Raw genomic sequence first — 22712 nt, 5'->3', positions numbered from 1 at the left:
GAAACTAAGTAACTTCCCGAAGGTCAGATAGTGAGGAAGCGACTGAACTGGGTTTTGAACCCAGGTCTGATTATCTCCATTTGGCAATAGGCACTCTTTTCCATAAGGTACTGTATAGCTGAATTTGTAGCTTGAGTTGCTTCAAGCTTTTAAAGTCAGACTACTTTTGTAAGTGGTCTGATTTGAACCACTCAAGCAGAGTTGCAGAAATTGTTCCCCTTGAAACAGCTCATGGAGCAGTGAACTGTGGGATTGTGGTAATAAAGCGGAGTCTGTAGGACTCGCTTATTTATTTATTTATTTATTTATTTATTTATTTTACTTGTTAACTGGTTCTAGAGGAACCTTTTTTTTTTTTTAATATTTGAGGATTGTAGGTTTACAGAAAAATCGTGCATAAAACAGAGTTCCCATATACCACCCTTTTATTCACACCTTGCATTGTTGCATTAGTGTGGTACATTTGTTATAATTCAGGAAAGAAGGTTTTTATAATTGTACTATTAACTACAGGCCATTATTTACAATAGGATTCACTGTGCTGTACAGTCCTTTTTTTTTAATTCTGGTTGTGTGGAGCTCTTGAGTCATAAACCATTCCTGTGTTGTGAGTAGTACTATGTACCCCTACTTAGGTTATATAATTCAAATTTCAGGCTTCCTTTTTAATCCAGGAATTCAGAACAACTACAGAAAGCTAATGATGTCACACTCTTCTGCAGTACAATCCCTTCTGAGTGTATTTAGTAGTGTTCTTAAGAGCACAAACAAAAAACAATGCCTAAAATGTAGGACAGATAGGGAGAGGACTGATCCCAGTTGAAACTTGCTTCTTCAGTAGTAAGTAGGCAGATCATAATTACCTGCGCTGCTCAGAGACCTGAGGGTGGGGGTGGGGTGAGGTCACACCCATTATCTTTGGAGAAGTGATGGGAGTAAATAACCCTTAGTTTCCATTTTATTCCAGAAGCATTTGTTCACAAATTAGAGTCGCAGTGGGAATGTGGACTTTAAATTGGCAACAATCAACCCAAATCATCCAAGCATAAGGTTAACACTTTTTTTTCATTAGAGAGGTCCTCTTAGACATCACAGCCATTCATTTTGAATTCCCTGTTAGCTTCTTCTCAGGTAGTCTTGTGTAGCCTACATTAGAAAGAATAGTGGGGACTGAACTGAGAAGGGCCAGGAAGGGGAAAGGAGGGAATAGTGAAAGTGGCCGAGAAACTAAGGATCAATTAGGTAGTCCCTCTTTCCTTTTCATTAGCTGATTGCTGAGATCAGGAGGATGAGTTGAAATGGGAAAGCAGAATAGTTAACCTCTTGGTGTGTCCTAGAACCAGCAGCATTTGCAGCACCTGGAGCTTGTTAGAAATACAGCATCTTAGGCTCCACCCCACACTGCTGAATCAGTCTTCATTTTAGCAAGATTCCAGGTGCTTCTGTGCACATTACAGTTTGAGATGCACCTGTGTTGCTGATTAAGTGGTTAAGTGTAAGGGGCATTGGACCTGGGATTGACACCTGTCTGGGCCATTTACTAGCTGTGTGACCTTGGATAAGTTGTATAATCTCTCTGTGTCTCAGTTTCTCATATGCAGAATAGGGAAACTCATAGCAGAATGGGGCTATTGGGAAGAGTAAGTGAAATATTGGTGCATCTTACAATTGATGGGGTCTTTTTTTTTTTTTTTTTTATCATCATTTTATTGAGATATATTCACATACCACGCAGTCATACAAAACAAATTGTACTTTCGATTGTTTACAGTACCATTACATAGTTGCACATTCATCACCTAAATCAATCCCTGACACCTTCATTAGCACACACACAAAAATAACAAGAATAATAATTAGAGTGAAAAAGAGCAATTGAAGTAAAAAAGAACACTGGGTACCTTTGTCTGTTTGTTTCCTTCCCCTATTTTTCTACTCATCCATCCATAAACTAGACAAAGTGGAGTTTGGTCCTTATGGCATTCCCAATCCCACTGTCACCCCTCATAAGCTACATTTTTATACAACTGTCTTCGAGATTCATGGGTTCTGGGTTGTAGTTTAATAGTTTCAGGTATCCACCACCAGCTACCCCAATTCTTTAGAACCTAAAAAAGGTTGTCTAAAGTGTGCGTAAGAGTGCCCACCAGAGTGATCTCTCGGCTCGTTTTGGAATCTCTCTGCCACTGAAGCTTATTTCATTTCCTTTCACATCCCCCTTTTGGTCAAGAAGATGTTCTCCATCCCACGATGCCGGCTCTACATTCCTCCCCGGGAGTCATATTCCACGTTGCCAGGGAGATTCACTTCCCTGGGTGTCTGATCCCACGTAGGGGGGAGGGCAGTGATTTCACCTTTCAAGTTGGCTTAGCCAGAGAGAGAGGGCCACATCTGAGCAACAAAGAGGCATTCAGGAGGAGACTCTTAGGCACAAATACAGGGAGGCCTAGCCTCTCCTTTGCAGCAACCGTCTTTCCAAGGGTAAAACTTATGGTAGAGGGCTCAACCCATCAAACCACCAGTCCCCTATGTCTGTGGTCATGCTAGCAACCATGGAGGTGGGGTAGGCGAATACCCCTGCATTCTCCACAGGCTCCTCAAGGGGGCACTACATCTTTTTTTTTTTTTTCCTTGTTTGTCTTTTTTCTTTCTTTTTTTTTTTAACTTTCCCTTCTTTTTTAAATCAACTGTATGAAAAAAAAAGTTAAAAAGAAAACAAACATACAATAAAAGAACATTTCAAAGAGACCATAACAAGGGAGTAAGAAAAAGACAACTAACCTAAGATAACTGCTTAACTTCCAACATGTTCCTACTTTACCCCAAGAAAGTTACATAATATAGCAACATTTCAGTGAACTTGTTCCTACTACATCCATCAGAAATTAACAGACCATAGTCATTTCTGGGCATCCCCAGAACGTTAAATAGCTTATCTGTTCTTCTTGGATTATTGTTCCCCCTTCCTTAATTGCTCTCTACTGCTAGTTCCCCTACATTCTACATTATAAACCATTTGTTTTACATTTTTCAAAGTTCACATTAGTGGTAGCATATAATATTTCTCTTTTTGTGCCTGGCTTATTTCGCTCAGCATTATGTCTTCAAGGTTCATCCATGTTGTCATATGTTTCACCAGATCGTTCCTTCTTACTGCCGTGTAGTATTCCATCGTGTGTATATACCACATTTTATTTATCCACTCATCTGTTGAAGGACATTTGGGTTGTTTCCATCTCTTGGCAATTGTGAATAATGCTGCTATGAACATTGGAGTGCAGATATCTGTTCGTGTCACTGCTTTCCGATCTTCCGGGTATATACCGAGAAGTGCAATCGCTGGATCGAATGGTAGCTCTATATCTAGTTTTCTAAGGAACTGCCAGACTGACTTCCAGAGTGGCTGAACCATTATACAGTCCCACCAACAATGAGTAAGAGTTCCAATTTCTCCACATCCCCTCCAGCATTTGTAGTTTCCTGTTTATTTAATGGCAGCCATTCTAACCGGTGTTAGATGGTATGTCATTGTGGTCTTAATTTGCATCTCTCTAATAGCTAGTGAAGCTGAACATTTTTTCATGTGTTTCTTGGCCATTTGTATTTCCTCTTCAGAGAACTGTCTTTTCATATCTTTTGCTCATTTTATAATTGGGCTGTCTGTACTATTGCCATTGAGTTGTAGGATTTCTTTGTATATGCAAGATATCAGTCTTTTGTCAGATACATGGTTTCCAAAAATTTTTTCCCATTGAGTTGGCTGCCTCTTTACCTTTTTGAGAAATTCCTTTGAGGTGCAGAAACTTCTAAGCTTGAGGAGTTCCCATTTATCTATTTTCTCTTTTGTTGCTTGTGCTTTTGGTGTAAAGTCTAGGAAGTGGCCGCCTAATACAAGGTCTTGAAGATGTTTTCCTACATTATCTTCTAGGAGTTTAATGGTACTTTCTTTTATATTGAGATCTTTGGTCCATTTTGAGTTAATTTTTGTGTAGGGGGTGAGGTAGGGGTCCTCTTTCATTCTTTTGGATATGGATATCCAACTCTCCCAGCCCCATTTGTTGAAAAGACCATTATGGCTCAGTTCGGTGACTTTGGGGGGCCTTATCAAAGATCAGTCGGCCATAGATCTGAGGGTCTATCTCTGAATTCTCAATTCGATTCCATTGATCTATATGTCTATCTTTGTGCCAGTACCATGCTGTTTTGGCAACTGTGGCTTTATAATAAGCTTCAAAGTCAGGGAGTGTAAGTCCTCCCACTTCGTTTTTCTTTTTTAGAGTGTCTTTAGCAATTCGAGGCATCTTCCCTTTCCAAATAAATTTGATAACTAGCTTTTCCAAGTCTGCAAAGTAGGTTGTTGGAATTTTGATTGGGATTGCATTGAATCTGTAGATGAGTTTGGGTAGAATTGACATCTTAATGACATTTAGCCTTCCTATCCATGAACATGGAATATTTTTCTATCTTTTAAGGTCCCCTTCTATTTCTTTTAGTAGAGTTATGTAGTTTTCTTTGTATAGGTCTTTTACATCTTTGGTTAAGTTGATTCCTAGGTACTTGATTTTTTTAGTTGCTATTGAAAATGGCATCTTTTTCTTGAGTGTCTCTTCAGTTTGTTCATTTCTAGCATATAGAAACATTACTGACTTATGTGCATTAATCTTGTATCCCGCTACTTTGCTAAATTTGTTTATTAGCTCTAGTAGGTGTATCGTTGATTTCTCAGGGTTTTCTAGATATAAGATCATATCATCTGCAAACAATGACAGTTTTACTTCTTCTTTTCCAATTTGGATGCCTTTTATTTCTTTGTCTTGCCGGATTGCCCTGGCTAGCACTTCCAGCACAATGTTGAATAACAGTGGTGACAGCGGGCATCCTTGTCTTGTTCCTGATCTTAGAGGGAAGGCTTTCAGTCTCTCACCATTGAGTACTATGCTGGCTGTGGGTTTTTCATATATGCTCTTTATCATGTTGAGGAAGTTTCCTTCAATTCCTACCTTTTGAAGTGTTTTTATCAAAAAGGGATGTTGGATTTTGTCAAATGCTTTTTCAGCATCTATTGAGATGATCAATTGATTTTTCCCTTTCGAGTTTTTAATGTGTTGTAATACATTGATTGTTTTTCTTATGTTGAACCATCCTTGCATGCCTGGAATGAACCCCACTTGGTCATGGTGTATGATTTTTTTAATGTGTCTTTGGATTCGATTTGCAAGTATTTTGTTGAGGATTTTTGCATCTATATTCATTAGGGAGATTGGCCGGTAGTTTTCCTTTTTTGTAGCATCTTTGCCTGGTTTTGGTATTAGATTGATGTTAGCTTCATAAAATGAGTTAGGTAGTGTTCCATTTTTTTCAATGTTTTGAAAGAGTTTGAGTAAGATTGGTGTCAGTTCTTTCTGGAAAGTTTGGTAGAATTCCCCTGTGAAGCCATCTGGCCCTGGGCATTTATTTGTGGGAAGATTTTTGATGACTGATTGGATCTCTTTGCTTGTGATGGGTTGGTTGAGGTCTTCTATTTCTTCTCTGGTCAGTCTAGGTTGTTCATATGTTTCCAGGAAATTGTCCATTTCTTCTACATTATCCAGTTTGTTGCCATACAGTTGTTCATAATATCCTCTTATAATTTTTTTAATTTCTTCAGGATCTGCAGTTATGTCACCTTTTTCATTCATTATTTTGTTTATATGGGTCTTCTCTCTTTTTGATTTTGTCAGTCTAGCTAGGGGCTTGTCAATCTTGTTGATCTCAAAGAACCAACTTTTGGTGATATTTATCCTCTCTATTGTTTTTTTGTTCTCTATGTCATTTATTTCTGCTTTAATCCTTGTTATTTCTTTTCTTCTACTTGGTTTAGGATTGGTTTGCTGTTCATTTTCTAGCTTCTTCAGTTGATCCATTAGTTCTTTGATTTTGGCTCTTTCTTCCTTTTTAATATATGCATTTAGTGCTATAAACTTCCCCCTTAGCACTGCTTTTGCTGCATCCCATAGGTTTTGGTATGTTGTGTTCTCATTTTCATTCGTCTCTATATATTTAGCAATTTCTCTTGCTATTTCTTCTTTAACCCACTGATTGTTTAGGAGTGTGTTGTTTAACCTCCAGGTATTTGTGAATTTTCTAAGTCTCTGATGGTTATTGACTTCTAATTGTATTCCATTGTGGTCAGAGAATGTGCTTTGAATAATTTCAATCTTTTTAAATTTATTGAGGCTTGTTTTATGTCCCAGCATATGATCTATTCTGGAGAAAGTTCCGTGAGCACTAGAAAAGTATGTGTATCCTGGTGATTTGGGATGTAATGTCCTGTAGATGTCTGTTAAATCTAATTCATTTATCAGATTGTTTAGGTTTTCAATTTCCTTATTGGTCTTCTGTCTGGTTGATCTATCTATAGGAGAGAGTGATGTGTTGAAGTCTCCCACAATTATTGTGGAAACATCAATTTCTTCCTTTAGTTTTGCCAGTGTTTCTCTCATGTATTTTGTGGCACCTTGATTGGGTGCATAGACATTTACGATTGTTATTTCTTCTTGCTGAATTGCCCCTTTTATTAGTATGTAGTGGCCTTCTTTGTCTCTCAAACATCCCTGCATTTGAAGTCTATTTTATCTGAGATTAATATTGCTACACCTGCTTTCTTTTGGCTGTAGCTTGCATGAAATATTTTTTTCCATCCTTTCACTTTCAGTTTCTTTGTGTCCCTGTGTCTAAGATGAGTCTCTTGTATGCAACATATTGATGGTTCATTTTTTTTGATCCATTCTGCGAATCTATATCTTTTAATTGGGGAGTTTAATCCATTTACATTCAACGTTAAAACCGTGAAGGCATTTCTTGAATCGGCCATCTTATCCTTTGGATTATGTTTGCCATATTTTTCCCTCTCTCTATTAATATCCTTTATTGTACCCATACCGAATCTCTTTAGTACTGAACCTTTCTCCAAGTCTCTCTGTCCTGTCTTTGTTTCTCTGTCTGTAGGGCTCCCTTTAGTATCTCCAGTAGGGCAGGTCTCTTGTTAGCAAATTCTCTCAGCATTTCTTTGTCTGTGAAAAATTTAAGCTCTCCCTCAAATTTGAAGGAGAGCTTTGCTGGATAAAGTATTCTTGGCTGGAAATTCCTCTCACTCAGAATTTTAAATATATCGTGCCACTGCCTTCTTGCCTCCATGGTGGCTGCTGAGTAGTCACTACTGAGTCTTATGCTGTTTCCTTTGTATGTGGTGAATTGCTTTTCTCTTGCTGCTTTCAGAACTTGCTCCTTCTCTTCTATGTTTGACAGTGTGATCAGTATATGTCTCGGAGTGGGTTTTTTTGGATTTATTCTATTTGGAGTTCGCTGAGCATTTATGGTTTGTGTATTTATGTTGTTTAGAAGATTTGGGAAGTTTTCCCCAACAATTTCTTTGAATACTCTTCCTAGACCTTTACCCTTTTCTTCCCCTTCTGGGACACCAATGAGTCTTATATTCGGACGTTTCATATTATCTATCATATCCCTGAGGTCCATTTCGAGTTTTTCAATTTTTTTCCCCATTCTTTCTTTTATGCTTTCATTTTCCATTCTGTCATCTTCCAGGTCACTGATTCGTTGTTCAACTTCCTCTAGTCTTGTACTATGAGTGTCCAGAATCTTTTTAATTTGGTCAACAGTTTCTTTAATTTCCATAAGATCATCCATTTTTTATTTAGTCTTGCAATGTCTTCTTTATGCTCTTCTAGGGTCTTCTTGATTTCCTTCATATCCCGTACTGTGGTCTCATTGTTCATCTTTAGTTCTTTGAGTAGCTGCTCTAGGTGCTGTGTCTCTTCTGGTCTTTTGATTTGGGTGCTTGGGCTTGGGTTATCCATATCGTCTGGTTTTTTCATATGCTTTATAATTTTCTGTTGTTTTTGGCCTCGTGGCATTTGCTGAACTTGATAGGGTTCTTTTAGGGTTTGTAGACCTATTGAAGTCCTTATCTCTAATTTATCAGATCTACAGCTTCGTGGAGTACACTTTCTCTAACTAACCAGCAGGTGGCGTCCACGAGCCACCTGTTCTCCACAAGCCAGATCTCCCCTGCTTAGCCTTTTTGGTGAGTGGGGGAGTGAGTCTTGTGGGGCCCAATTGGTGTACCAAGCTTGCGTGTGTAGTTGGTGTTGCCTGCCCTGTATGTGGGGCGTGTTTCTGGGCAGTCGGGGAGGGGGGGTGGCCCTAACAATCAAATCTCCCTGATGATCCTAGAGTTTTAAAGCTGCTGCAATAGTCTAATCCTTCAGTTCAGTCCTGCCACAGTTTGTCTCTGCCACTGACCCACAAGTCTTTGGTATTGGCGTATGGCTCCTGAGACTTGCAAGTGGGCCCCTCTTCCAGGCTGTGCACCCCGGGTCCTCTGTTGAGGGATGACTGTGCTATGTCACAGGTGAGTGCCGTCCCCCCAGGGCAGTTCTGGGCTGCTGGGCTGTGTAGGGAGGCTCCCAGTCTGCTTAAATGATGGCTGAATGGGGCTTTGTTAATTCATACTGCTCCACCTTCCCAGCTCTGGGACATTCAGCTGAGGTTGCAGGGAAGGCTAATGTCCACGCCCAGTTTTGTGGTGTGTGCCTGTTATTTGAAGCACTTCCGTCACACTGGGTTGTCTGGGGCAGCTCTGGGCTATGGGGCTGGCGATGGGCAGGAGTGTTTCCTGTCCACCAGGATGGTGGCTGTGAGCGGACACCCCCCTTTTCTTGGGAAGTTGTGTTGTTTAGTGAATTTTCTCAGCCACTGGATTATTGCCTTTTGTCTCAGAGCTCTCTTAGTTCTGCTCTTGACTTGACGTGCCCAAATTGCAATTCTTTGAAGCTTTCTGTATTGGGCTTCTTAGAGTAATTGTTTTAGAAAAAGAAAAAAGGATTTAAAAAAAGAAACAAAACAAAACAAAACAAAAAAAAACGGCCCTCCTCAGAGATCTAATGGGTTATTGAAATGCTAATAGACAAAGCAACCAGGGCCATTAAGGAAAGGTCCACAGGGCAGAGAGATCAGCTTTGCTCCGGAATTTGCATATGCGCCTCAAGGCCTGACCTCCGCCCTTCCCCTTTCTGTGTTCACCAGAACTCCAAAAATCCTCTGCTTTTATTTTGGAGTTTTTCGTGTTGTTTTTTTTCTATGCCTGTCTCCTCTCTGCTGGGCTGGCTGCTCTCAGAGTCTCTGGTGTCTGGTCTCAGTCTATCTATGGTTGGAGTTTGAATCAGTAGAATGAGTTTTCGATAAGAGCAGCCACTGCACTTCTCCCTTCTCCTTCCTGGAGCTGACAGCCCCTCCTCCCACGGGACTGAGCCTGGCAGGGAGGGGCGCGGGTCCCCTGGCCGCAAAAACTTACAGATTTCGCTGATCTCAGCAGTTCCACGTTTTCATGAGTGTTGTATGAAGTATGCCCAAAGACAGATTGCTCTGTGGTGTCCAGTCCACGCAGTTCCTGGCTTTTTACCTACTTTCCTGGAGGAGTAACTAAAACTTACAGCTCACCAGTCTGCCATCTTGATGGGGTCTTAAATTTAATGAAATTCAGTGATGTTTGTAACATTTCAAACACAGAGCCTGGCACATAGTGCATAGTTAAGTGTTATTACTAATAATTAAATTAAGCAAATTTATCTGAAGAAAGTACACTCCCCCAATAGAGCATTTGTCTGCAATTTTATAAAGCTGTAGTCAGTATGTGTATACCCTTTGGTGCTTTTCCTTGGCATTATTTAATAATAGTACTTGCAGCAGCAGCAACAGTGTTAATATATATAAAATTTATTAATGTGCCAGGCGTTATATACACTTCATGTATATGTTGATTCATTCAGTCCTCAGAGTAAACAGGTGAAATAGGTATTATTAGCCCCATTTTCACATAAGGAAACAGAACAGAGAAGTTAAGTGACTTGCCCAAGACCACACAACTAGTAAATAGCAGAGCCAGGATTCGAACTGAGGCAGCCTTGCTCCAACATCTACGCTCTCTCTATTTCCATGTATTGCTATTGTCCTTAAACTTACGTGGTGTAATGGAAGTCAGGAGGCTTAGATTGAATACCTGATTCTGCCACTAACTTATTTGTGACCTTGGTCAAGTCACTTTACCTCTTTGGGCCTGTTTTCTTCTCGTAAAAATGGGATTTATAAAGTTTCTTCCTTGATTCAGTCAATGGATAGTGATTTCAAAAAAACGGTTTGGAGGTAAATCATGTCTAGGGAATTGGTTCTAAAGTACTTGTTCAGGCATGTTGGTGTCCTTAAGAACAAGGGGTTTGAATCTAGGCCTAGCCACTTCCTGGCTGTATGACCTGGGACAACCTATTTAACCTTCCTAAACATTAATTTCCTCATTAGTATTGTGGGAGAGCAGTTCTTACCTTGCAGGGGTGTTCTGAGGTTTGAATAAGATAATGTGTATTAGCACCTTGCATTTGAGGCATACTATGGATACTCAGTAGACATTTACTTGAGCTCTCTTTCCTTCTTTCTGTTCATTCAGAGGATGGTTAGAGAAACAGATATACCAGATTCAAAAGGGGTAAGACTCTATGTTGGCCATATGTTGTGGTATTTTTATTGTTGGGAGATAAGAATTACTAGGGAGGGAAATGTACATATAGCCAACTCTTGTCTATTTTAAAATAACCAACTTTTTGTTTTAAAATTAAAATTCCTTTTGAAAATACATGGTTTGTAATAGCATAAATGCCAGTTTTTAAAAAAAGATGGCTTAGCCACTTTCTAACCTTGAGAGGGGAGAATATATGAAATTAAGTTTTTCTGGTCATTTAAGACTGTAATATTACTAAGATTCACTGGTAGGGACCCAGGTAAAACTCAGGCTCGTCCCTTGGCCTGCTAATTCTGCACTTTGGTTTTGGCAGCATTTAGGAAAGAGATCTGCCATGCACCTGGTTTGTAATTTTGATGGGAGATTTCTTTTTTTTCTGGACTGAATATAATAATAATAATAATAATAATAAATAACAGCTCCCATTAATTTTTTATGTCAGGGGCTATGTTAAGCACTTTGTATCTGTTATCTTATTTCAATCTCCTAACAACCCTGTGAAGTAGATATTATTATTATGATTATTTTACAGAGGAGAAAAGTGAGGCTCAGCAAATGAAATAATTTGTCCAAGGTCACATCTAGTAAACGGTAGAGCAGGCATTCAAATCTAACTTTGTTGAATTTTAGACTCTAGCTCTTTAACTGTAATATTATACTTTCCTTCAATTTCTTGAATAAAACTGGCTGGCCCAAGATGCCTTTTCCCTAAAAACTCCAAGTTCTGGATTCATGCCAACTCGGGGTCAGAGTAGTGACCTTTACTTGCATTCTTGTAAGCTTATTGTTTGTGAGTGGGAAAGGGAGTGTGATTTCAGTTAGCACTGTTTACCTAGGAGTTTAAGTCTTGCTAAGAGGCCCTAGTCAAGTGTGGGACATTATGAATTATTAAAAAAAAAAAAAAAATTACCATCCTAGAATTAAAGAGGAAAAAAGGAGAGAACACAGGTCTATGGTGTTTATCTAGCTGCCCTTATGATTTCCTGTACAAAGGAAACAGTAAAATTTCCCTTTTCTAGTTTCTCTTTTCTCCACCTAGTCCTACATTCACAGGGACCACTGTTCAAGGATTAATTTGTATTTTTCCAATTTTTTTCCTTTGCCATATGTACAACTTTAGAATTGGTCTTCTATCTCCTTTACTTCTTTATGTTGATCATGTCTCTTGTCTTGTAAGCCTTACTTCTTTTTTTTTTAATCTTCATTTTATTGAGATATATTCACATACCATGCAGTCATACAAAACAAATCGTACATTCGATTGTTCACAGTACCATTACATAGTTGTACATTCATCACCTAAATCAATCCCTGACACCTTCATTAGCACACACAGTAAGCCTTACTTCTTATTTATTTTTGTTGGTATACATTTGGCTTACTTTTGGGGCATTTGGGTCTTCATTTGATACTTACTATTTGTGCTTTTGCTGGAGCCATCCCCTTTCCTGTAAGTTCTTTCCCCTACCTTTCCTTTTAGTAAAGTCCTGCCTGTCTTTGGAGCTCAGCTTAAGCCATCCTTTTGCAGACCATACTGAACTATGATAACTCCTGCTTCTGAACTCATAGTATTTACCTTCTGTCACACATTTGGGAGTTGACCATGTGAAACTGTGTATCATCACTTACATTTTAATATTTGTTATTTAACTTCTCACATGTTTACCCAATTAAAGTGTGCTGCTGGGTCTCACGGATTATGATTTGTTGTTCTTTTTAGTCCCCATTTTGCCTTGCACAGTGCCCTGCATTTAGCAGGCACTCACTTACTGTTGATGTGATTGGATTTTCTTGGTACTTCACACCCTTTTAAAGATCAGGTGCTCAGAGCCGGAAGTGTCAGGGGACACTCGACTGGCTGACATCATCTTGGCTGCCTGTCATGATGGGTGTGTGCCATTGAGAGGGTGTCGGCAGATAAAATACAGGCTATGTTTCCTTCTCTGATGAATGGGATTCAGAATCTGCATTGGGGAAAAGAGAATGAGTGTAGGTGGAGGGCTGGAAAGGGGAAGAAAGGGAGGATGCTGCGTGGTTAGACATGGGGATATGGCTCCACTGAAATAATAAATAAAAGGATGGTGTAATGCAGACAGAAGCTTCTTGGAACCAGTAAGCTTATTAGACAAACCAGCTTCTCTGGTGAAAACCAGTTATTAATTGCCATTTACTTTCTTTGCAATAAAATTGTGCTACCTAGCTACTTGCTTTCTCACTAGGGTGAGCCTGGAGAAAGGGCTTGGATTGGAATTAAGAAACCCAAGATTGTTGCAGGTTAGGTCACAGTTGGGCAAGGAGATGGGGATAGTCTTTTCTCACCTCCATCTTATCAGCCCTAGGCAAGCTTATTGCATTTGCCAGTAGGGGTTGGTTGGAATAGTATAAAATGTTTTATTTCTACTTCCTCCTCTCCCACTTTTTATTCCTCTGTTGATGCCCTCTGGCTACACACACTACATCAGTCATCATTCCTGTCTGTGAGGCCTAGGCATGTAGTGCACTACTCTGCTTTTAGCTGCCCAGGCCTTGAATTCAATGTCCTTCTACACTCTCCCCCATCCCACTTCTGGTATTAGAGAGGTAGAGAAATGGAAGTAGAGTGTGATGGTTTTAACTCTTCTGTGGCTTAGGGGGCAGAATGTTTTGGTTGTTGATTTAGGGGCCTTCTAATATGAGGATCTATTCTTTGTGTTGATAGAAAGCCCTCACTACATTCTTCATTCTTTTCCCCTGAGTAATATGGACCCAGAGTCTTGGGTTGAGGGCTTTGCTACCTTTCCCTGAAGAGGAAAAGATTGCTCCTGGATTTTATTTACTTTTCCATTAGTGCATGCCTCATTCTCAGAAGATGAGAATTAATGGTGCTTTAAATAGTGTAAATATAGCCAAGAATATAATATATTTCTAGTGATTGAACTTTTGGTTTTAAAAACACCCCTTTTTAAAGTGCATTGTTTTAGGCTAGGTGCCTCCCTATTTTTTTTGTGGGATGATTTAGCTGCAGACTAAGCTGGACCTTTTGTAGATTGTTAAATGTTGTGATGTTACTGAGGTTGTCTTGGGGAGAATTTCAGTCCATGGGAATAATGTGGGCTTGGTGACTACTCCTTTCTCTTCCTTCAGATAAATCTTCCTACGTGTCCCATTCCATGGCTTTGGGAGGGACTACCAATGGGGAGAAGTTAGTACACTCATCTCATTGTTCAGGTCAAGTTTCCTGGGTGGGGTTCTGTAGAGCTTCCTGGGAGAGCTGACTCAAGAGTTCTCTTACATTATGGTGCTGTTCTTGTTCTTACATGTCATACCGATTTACTATCTTGTAATTTCAGGCAGCATCATTTGGAGGCATTAATTTGGGAATGACGAAAGTAAAAATATTTTCAGAAGTTCCTTAAGAGAAGGCTCCTTTCACTGGGTAAACCAAGTCTCCCTTGATACTGTGGCTGAGAACAGAAGAATTCTAAGCATATACTCTTCCTTTTTGATGTCACTGATCCCTCTGATTAACAGTTATTTGTTTGCTTTTCTGTCCTCCCTAAGACTCTGAGTTCCTTGACAGCCAGGATAGGGTGTTTGTAAGTATATGTGGAGCTCAATAGTAGAGGGAAGCTTTAAATGGATTGGCCTCAGACCGATAGCAAGCATGCCTCGCTTGAGCTGGGAGGCATTAGTAGAAAGCAGAGATGGATAGGAAAGATGGACAAAGAAAGGAACTTTTGTGGATAAGAGAGAATTAAGAATTTTGGGGGAAACAATTGTTTTATAGCCTTCCTTTATGTGGGAGAGTATTTAGAAGTTGTGTTAGTTCCCTTTGTCCAGCCAATGACCTTGGACAAAGCTTTTAGTTACTGTGTCCTTCTTTGTAGCAGGGAGTAAAGATGATTGCTTTTCTCTCTCAAATGGAGGGATTCAGGAAACAGAGGGGCTCAGGATTAGATTCGGGGTGGGGAAAGGAAGCATTGAGCACCTGTAGAAATATAAAGCTGTTATGATGATGATTGCTGTTGGCAAACAAGAAAGTCTCAGCCTTTTCTCTGGCTTGTACCCCACACCCAGTCACAGTTTCAGAGTGGGTGGATGCAGACTTTAAATATTGGGGTCACCTGTAGCAGTTGGCAGATTTCCTTGTGGTTTCTGTGGGGATGGTGCAGATACTACTTCTTGGCTTTTTTGTCCTTCTGTCCATCAGCAAAAAAAATAGGAAGTTTATAGAGATGTGCTTTTGGTTAGCATTAAGGCATGGGGTGCCTTCGTTTCCCCTACATAATAGTAAATATTCAGACACTCCATAACATGAGGGCCCAGTCTTGGAAATTCTTAGCTAGAAACTGATTGTAGCTGAGAGGAACTGGACTTGGCACAACACCCCTGCATTGAGAATTGAGCTGTCATTTCCCTAGGCATGGCTTGGATCCTGATCAGCTGATTTCCTGTCTCCATAGGGATGTGATTCCTCCCCCTTCCTTCTGGAAGAAATGGATATTTTTTCATTTCCTGTTTGACAACATATTTCCTTAGTACCAGGGGACACTGACTATAAATCACCGAGTGTGGGAGTAGAAGGAAGGCATCTTTTCTTTTCAATAGATTGGCTTTCATTTGAGGAATTCAAAGTGTATACTAAACCTTCCTGGTCCCTCTGGAGAGACACAGACCTCAGGGGATTGTATTGGATCCCTTTCCTGGGCTGTGCCTACTTGACCTGTGGTGACAGGTCAGAAAAGCTTGACCCCCACATGGAGACCTGCATGCGGTGGATTCTACTCTTCCCACATCCTCTGGTCAGCCCTTTTTGTATGTACATCCATGGGGGAACAATTGTTAGTCCCTGGTGGAAGCAGCACTATGCTTGAAATGGAACCTGGCAGGATACGCGCCCCCCCCCCCCCCCAGCCGTGACCAAATGACACTGGCTGAGACTGGAATCTGACTGTCCTGATTTCCTGTCCTCAGTCCTCACCAGCAGACCCTGCAGCTTCCTCTCTGGGAGGAGGGGGTGGGAGCTGGTTGTTAACATGCAGCGCCACCTGTGGACATGCACGGCAGCTTCTGTTTCTTAACCAAGAGCTGCCCGTCCAGTCTGGCCTGTTCCTGATTCATCTGGAAGTGAGAGCAGAGGACTAAAAACGAGGAGTGGGGAGGAAGTAATTGTGAACCATTTTACTTTCAGTAGAGCCTCTGCTTAGTGTTTGGGAACCTGGGATTTAATTTTGCGACATACTAACTCTTTTTTTGTTCTTGACCTTGGAGAAGTCCTTAAAAATTCTTACAAAATAGGGCATTGCTTGATAGATCATGAGAACTTTTATTTTTGGATTTTGTGGATATTACAAACAGCTTTTCCTAGCTTGCTAGGGTTTTACATGTCTAGGTAATTTGCATGTTTAAAGTTTTTAGAGATCATCAGAGGGATAACGGCTTACGTGTAAACTTAATGGGCATTTGCCTAACTTTTAACATTAAATTCTTCCTTTTACTTTTACTTCTGTTGCTGTGCCCTTTCTTCTTGCTCCATGGATATTTTGGTTTGTGGCAATTTTATGGTATCAGATAAATTTCCCTTTTAGTGTGGAAAGCACATCTTACAGTGGAAAGGGCATGGGCTTCGGAATTCTGGTTCTGGTATTTACTATCTGTGTGACCTTGGACAAGCCACTTAACCTCTCTGAACCTTGTATGCTTTTTCTAATTCATCATTTGCAAAATGTTGATGGTAATAACTGTCTATTTATTTTTTAGTGACTGAAAACAATTTATTATAATTTTTAACTTTTTGGGTTGACAGGTCTGTCTAAGTAGTCTTACTGGTCTTGCTTGGAGTCTTTCAAGTGATTATAGTCAGATGATGAGGGAGCCTGGAGGCCTCTGGGGGCTCAACGTCATTCTCATGTTTGGTAACTTGATTCATGGATAATGACTATCTTGCCTAGTTTTCTGTAAAGGTTAAGTGGCACATAATACATAGTAGCTTATTTTTGTTAGTAGGAGTCATAATAACAATACAGTTATTTTTAGTAGTAACAATGTTGGATTGATTCTCTAAGGTTGGATTGATTCTCTTTAGGTTAGAAGATGAAGTGAGAAAAATACTCCTGGTTTGTGTGTTGACTTCATCTCTCTGGGTTTAAGTTGCAAGCTCTATTTTGATAGGAGTCTGACAAATACTGGAGCCCATTTTCCAGAGGGCCTCTGCTCTGCCAAGTTCTTGACTTGGCAGATTGTGCTAACCCATACAAAGAGTGCAGGCCTGGCAGAACTCTAGGAAAAAAATTATTGGTTGCTAGCCTACTTTTTCCCAAGTATAAACTGCTGTACAGCACCTGTAGCTTTCCAGCCTTGCCTCCCTCCCTTTTTCCTCTGCTGTTATTGTGATGGGATTCTCTATGTCCTGACATATCTAGACCTTGATTTATTTTGCACAGGTCAGGCAAGGACTAAGGGGGAATTGCTATATAGCTGTAAGGTAATGAGAACAGTGAGTGGCCAGCTGTGTGCCAGCCTAGCTTGCCAGGATGGATTTGCAGGATATATTTATGAATTTATATATAGATAATATGCATATATATACACACACACACACATAAATTTACATTATGGATAACTGACACAATTTCTCTGGGTTCCTCTGAACCCTGCCCTGCACCAGGATGTATATATGCATGTATTGGCAACAGGGGGTCCCAGGATGATAGGAATGGTGTTCAAGGATATTGAAGAATAAAGATGCCTAGCAGGAGGCTCTTGGCAGCTTAGAATGGCTCCCAAAGTTCTCTGAAAGTTCTGAAGAGAGTACTATCCAACTAAAACTTCTGAGACCTAATTTAGATTTGGAAAGGTCCAAGAGCCCAGGCTTCTATGTCCTATGCTTATGCTAGGCGTAGAGGGTAGAGGGTGAGGAGAGGCAGCCCCTCCAAATTCCTGGATCCCCGTCTGTGGGCTCTCCTGTTTGTTTATAGGGGGTAAAGGGTGGTTTTTATAGATTTGTCCCCAGTTACCCTCTGCTTAAGAGGACTCCAGTGTCATTAAGGTTTTTTTTTTTTTTTTTTTTTTTTGCCTAGTTATGTCATGGATACAGAGACATATCCCCTCAATGTGCTCCCCCAACCCAAATTGGCTTACTCTTCTGTTCTTTGATTCTGTACTTCTAATGTCTAGATGCCATTTATCTTTCAAAAGCTGTTTAGGACAATTTTACGCTGCCAACAAAATATAAGTGAATTGATTCTATATTAAATTAATAAAGATCACATTTACTGTAGTCAATTCTGATTGTGTAAGTATATATGACTGAAGAATCATTTGCGCTTTGTGAAAGTCACTGCAGGAGAGGATCTAAAAGTGAAGCTATTTTAGAGAAACATAGATTATTTAAATATGAATGACAGTAGGGGGCACTTGTATGACAGCGGAGTAAAGAAAAGCTCAAGTGTTCAGTTTTGAGTTTTGAACTTTAACTTTTACTTGTTCCTTGAGAAGTTCACCTTTTTCCTTATGTAACTTTGTTTATGCAAAACTGGTGGTTAGATTTTAAATATAAATATATTTATTCTCTGTTGACTAAAAATGGATATTTTTCAAAGTTTGTTAAATTTATTTTCTTTCAAGAAGTAAGAATTTTCTTACTGGCAAACAAGAATTGTTAGATTAAAAATGCATCATTTCATTCAACTACTAGCAGCATATAAAGCTTTAAACATTTGAAACAATCTATTGGAAGTCTCAATTTCTGTATCAGCAAATTTGTACTATTCCATATTGTTACCTATTCTATGTTAGGATCTTGCTAAATACTTTATTGTATGAAAACTGAGGAAAAAAAGATAAGACAAAATAAGATAAAAAAATAAGTGTACCTCCTGTTGTATTTGAATAGAGGTCTCAATAAACACTTGAAAAAGTGGCTGAGAGGGTTGAACTCCTTCTACTAAATTAAGCAGACCATAGCTTTCTCTTATTTGAATAACGATATTGAAAGTTCCTAAAGGCCAAAACAATCTTTGTGAGCTGTTTCTCTCCCTCTCTCTCTTGAATTCCTAATGAGAAGCTTTGATGAAGAATAATAGTATCATTTTCAAATTGGCCCCTGCACAAACCATGTGATTGTAAGTATTCCACGTACCATATGATATAGCTGGCTTTAATCATTCCTTGAAAATGGAGCACAGGGTGTGCTGAATACTTCAAATTCACAGATAAATTCCAAAACTAATTTTAACATTTTATCATTTACTCCCACTTGAATCACCAAAGATTCTTATGGGGGCAAAAACCAGATTTTTAATTTTCATCTTTTTTACCCTTTACCTACCTTTTAAATGTTATCTCCCATTATTGACGTTGCAGCTAATGTCTGCCTCTGCATGCCCTGTGCTTTCCTGCCTCCATGTCTTTGTTCATGCAGTTTCCCTGCCTGGATTGGCCTCCCCTTCACTTCTACATCTATTTATCCTTCCACATCCATCTCATATGTCACTGTCTTTGTGGAGCCTTTCCTGATCACCTCAGGTAAACATCATATCATCTTCCTTAACTCAAATAATATTGTTAAAACAGGTTCAAGTAATAGTAATAATAATAACTAACTGTATTCACACAGCTTTTTGAAAAGTCTTTTCACATATATTAGCTTTTTTGAGCCTCAAGGTAGGAAGAAGCTGAAGCCCAAAATTAAATGAGTTGCCTGAAGTTACGCAGCTGGAATTGAATCAAGTCTTATGACTTCAAACCCTGTGTTCTTTACACCAAACGATGCTATCTTATGATTCTTATCACTTGCTACTATGTATTATAGTTTCTTGTGTAAATGTTGTATCTGACTCACTACTTTGTACTGTCCTTAAAGGAAGGGTTAATGCCTCATTCTCCGTCTCTCTCATGTTCCTTAGCCCAGAGTATTACATGTACTAAGGCATCAGTACATGTCTGTTGAAAGGGTGGAAATGAACGATGGAGATGTTGATGAATGCATGTGCTTAGCACAGTGCCTGGGCCAGAAATGTCTAATGGACACTTGTTGAGTTTTATTGTAAAATGGATCAAAGACAATAGTTAATAAAAGCTGACACTTAAGTGCCATGCGCTGTTATAAATGCTTTACATGATATTAACTATTTAATCTCACAACTATAAGGTAGGTACTATTTTTATCTCCATTTTACACTTGAAACTGAGAAACAGAAAGGCTAAGTGAGGAGGCCACACAGCTGGTAAGCAGCAGAGGTAGGTTTCACATGGACAGGCTATCTGACTGTGGAATCTATGTGCGCTCTTATCCATTATGCCAAAATCAGTTGTTCAGGATGTTTTTACACTATTAGGTTCCTCCTGGACTCCTCTGTGTCTTAGATGTTCAAATAAAGAGGAGCAGAAGCAGCGTAACTTGTGAATATGCTGTGGAGCAAAGTGGTTCTCAAACTTTAGCCTGTATCAGAATCACCTGAATGGCTCATTAAAACAGATTGTTTTGTAGTTTAAAAAAAAAAAAAAAAAAGATGGTTAAAAGCTCCACCCCTAGTTTCTGATTCAGTAGGTCTTGGGATAGGGCTTGAGAATTTGCATTTCTAACAAGTTCTTAGGTAATGTGGATGCTGCTGGTCCAGGGCTCTGGAGTTAGGCTGCCAGGGTTTGAATCTCAGCTTTGCCAATTGCTAACTGTAAACTTGGGCAGTTCGTAAACTTTTCTGTGCTTCAGTTTTCTCATCTGTAAAATGATTACACTGATAGCACCTGCATCAAAAGATGCTTATGGGGATTGAATGAAATAATATACATAATAGTAATACACATCAAGTAAACACTTGATGACCAGTGCTTGCAGTGCTTGGTTCATAGTAAGCATGTTATGTTAGCTACATGAAGGATAAGACATGGTTCCTTCCTTTGTACAGATTTTAGAGTCTAGTTAAAAGACTATACTTAAATCTAATGGATAATAAACGGCATGAAATCAAGTATTGGTTTATGTGGTTCTGACTGTGAAGTACCTTGTATTTAGAAATGTGAAGTGTGTATGTGTTGGGGTGGGGCAGAGGAGGAGATGTGCATGAGACTAGAAAATAATGGAAATTTTATAGTCAGGGCCTAGAAAGGTGGTATTATCACTGGTTTTTGTTTTACAACCAGAGAATTTGAAGCATGGAGAATGAGATGTACCTACACACTGTTTGCCAAAGAGGTAACTGACTCCTTTTCTTAGACTGGCAACTGGTCTGAAGGTGACATTCCTGGCAGTGTTTACTCTTTTTTGGGAACAATGGCTAAGGAAGTGGTTTGCTACTGGCTTCTGAAGCTGAGCTCTGCAGCCTTTATCTTTCACAGCTGCTTCACATACTTTTGCTTCTTGCTGAGAAAGGCAGTTGTTAGGCTTGAAAGTCTTCAGATTCCAGAGCCAGCTGGACAGCTGACCCTCTGGCATTTATGCTACAGACTGCCAGCCCTCTGTTGCCTCACCTCCCTGAACCCCTTCTTCTTGACTTTGAAGCAATATCCTGTGCTCACTGAACAAGCCAGCTAGGGATTGGAGGGGATTTTAAAGGGGGGAGTCTCTCCCACCTTCGAATTCTGGATGTATTTTATATTTGGGCCCAAGAACAAGTTGTATCCTGTTTAAAAAGTTTAACCCCTTCTTTATTGGGTATGCTTCAGTGACAGCTTGCAGTGCTAAGAATGCACCTCTAGCTCATGGGTAGCAAACAAGTGGTTATTTCTGGGTGTCCTAAGAAAATATTTGGGAGTATGAGCGGGGAGAAGTTCAGGCAGTTCCATTTATGGTTGAGCAATGCTTGGTATTCTACAGAAGTCACCATATGGACAGTGGGGCAGAGTTTCACATTCTGATTGTTCACCCCTTGCTCCCTCCATTAAGGGACTATTAGGGACACCTCGTTAGCCATCAGAGTGGAACAAGTATTTCCTGGACCCTCATGAGCCTTAGACCCACATTGTTAGGCGTCTTGTGCGTTCCCAGTTTGCTGAGTTACCGCCTAGGAATGGCAGTAACCAGGTTGCCACCTGGAGCATCTGGAGCACTCTTGGTATGATGCACTGTTGACTAGGTCTCCTAGAAACGGCCTAGGCCTCTCCAGGCCTTCTGGACTGATAGGCTGGGTCTTAGCTCCCCCTCCAGCTTGTTATACAAGGCACTGTAACCTACTTTTCAGTGATAATTAAGTGTTTGTGAGCAAAGGAAGGTGGTGACCCCAGTGAAGGTGAACTAGAACTGCAATAAACAAACAATTTGAAGTTACTTTTTCCATCTCACTCAGCAAGGCCCATTTCAGTCCAAATGGAATGGCAGACCAGGCTGATGTGAGGGGCAAAATCCAGATGCTTATCCAGATAGCCACCGACTCTTGATTTCCTATTCTTTCCATCAGTATACTTTAATCTAAGAAGTTATCTGTCACAGTTATTTGTCTTTTCAGAAGGAAGGTTTGGAATGAAGTTGGGGCTTTTGGAGTGAATCAGTGAGATAAATCAACAGTCCCTTTTGGTGGCAATGTTCTGGTTCATTTGTAGCCTCTCTGAGAGGATTTGAATCTTTTTTCCTTTATGTACGAGGCTGGGATAATAAGCTGGATAGGAGACCAGATCTTTAGGGAATGAATAAGTAGCTTTTTTGGGTTTTCCTTTCCTTGTGAGGCAAGGGCTAGATTCAGTTTTTGTCTGATGTGAGTTCACTATCCTCCATTCACCCTTGTTTTCCCTTACTTTTTGAGCAGATCTCGACTTCCATTTCCCTGTTGAATGTAATTATTATGCTCTAGTTGTTGTCCTTTACTAAAGTCACCTCAACACTGGAGGAAGGATCCAATGCCCTGAGAAGGACAGTGACTGTTGTCCCACATTGGCTGGCTCCAGGACCCTGAGGGAATTACCAAGCTAGCAATTAGACAGTTTCTTAAACTTTTATTTTCAGTAACTCCATATATGTTGTAAGACCCTTAATCTCCCAGTCGATTAAGAGAAAAGTTATTGATATTGTGCCCAGAGATCAAAATCAAACCTTAAAGTTCAGGAAAGAAGAAGCTTAAGAGGAAAACTCACTGCCAATCTCTCATTGGAATTACCTTTTAACAGCCTTTGAGGTATCAGTCCCATTATGCTGATTGACCCCACAGCTTGACTCTCAACCCTAACCTAA

General features: G+C 39.9%; 1 protein-coding gene across 22 annotated transcripts in view; it reads left to right on the top strand.

The window, feature by feature from the left end:
* Nucleotides 1-22712, top strand: part of MACF1 (microtubule actin crosslinking factor 1) — a 356335-nt gene that overhangs the window by 27902 nt on the left and 305721 nt on the right. The window lies entirely within an intron of this gene.

The sequence above is a fragment of the Choloepus didactylus genome, chromosome 2, assembly GCF_015220235.1.
Source record: "Choloepus didactylus isolate mChoDid1 chromosome 2, mChoDid1.pri, whole genome shotgun sequence".
Lineage (NCBI taxonomy): Eukaryota > Metazoa > Chordata > Mammalia > Pilosa > Megalonychidae > Choloepus > Choloepus didactylus.
Note: the sequence above shows the minus strand (reverse complement) of the source record. Positions and strands in the feature narration are given on the sequence as shown.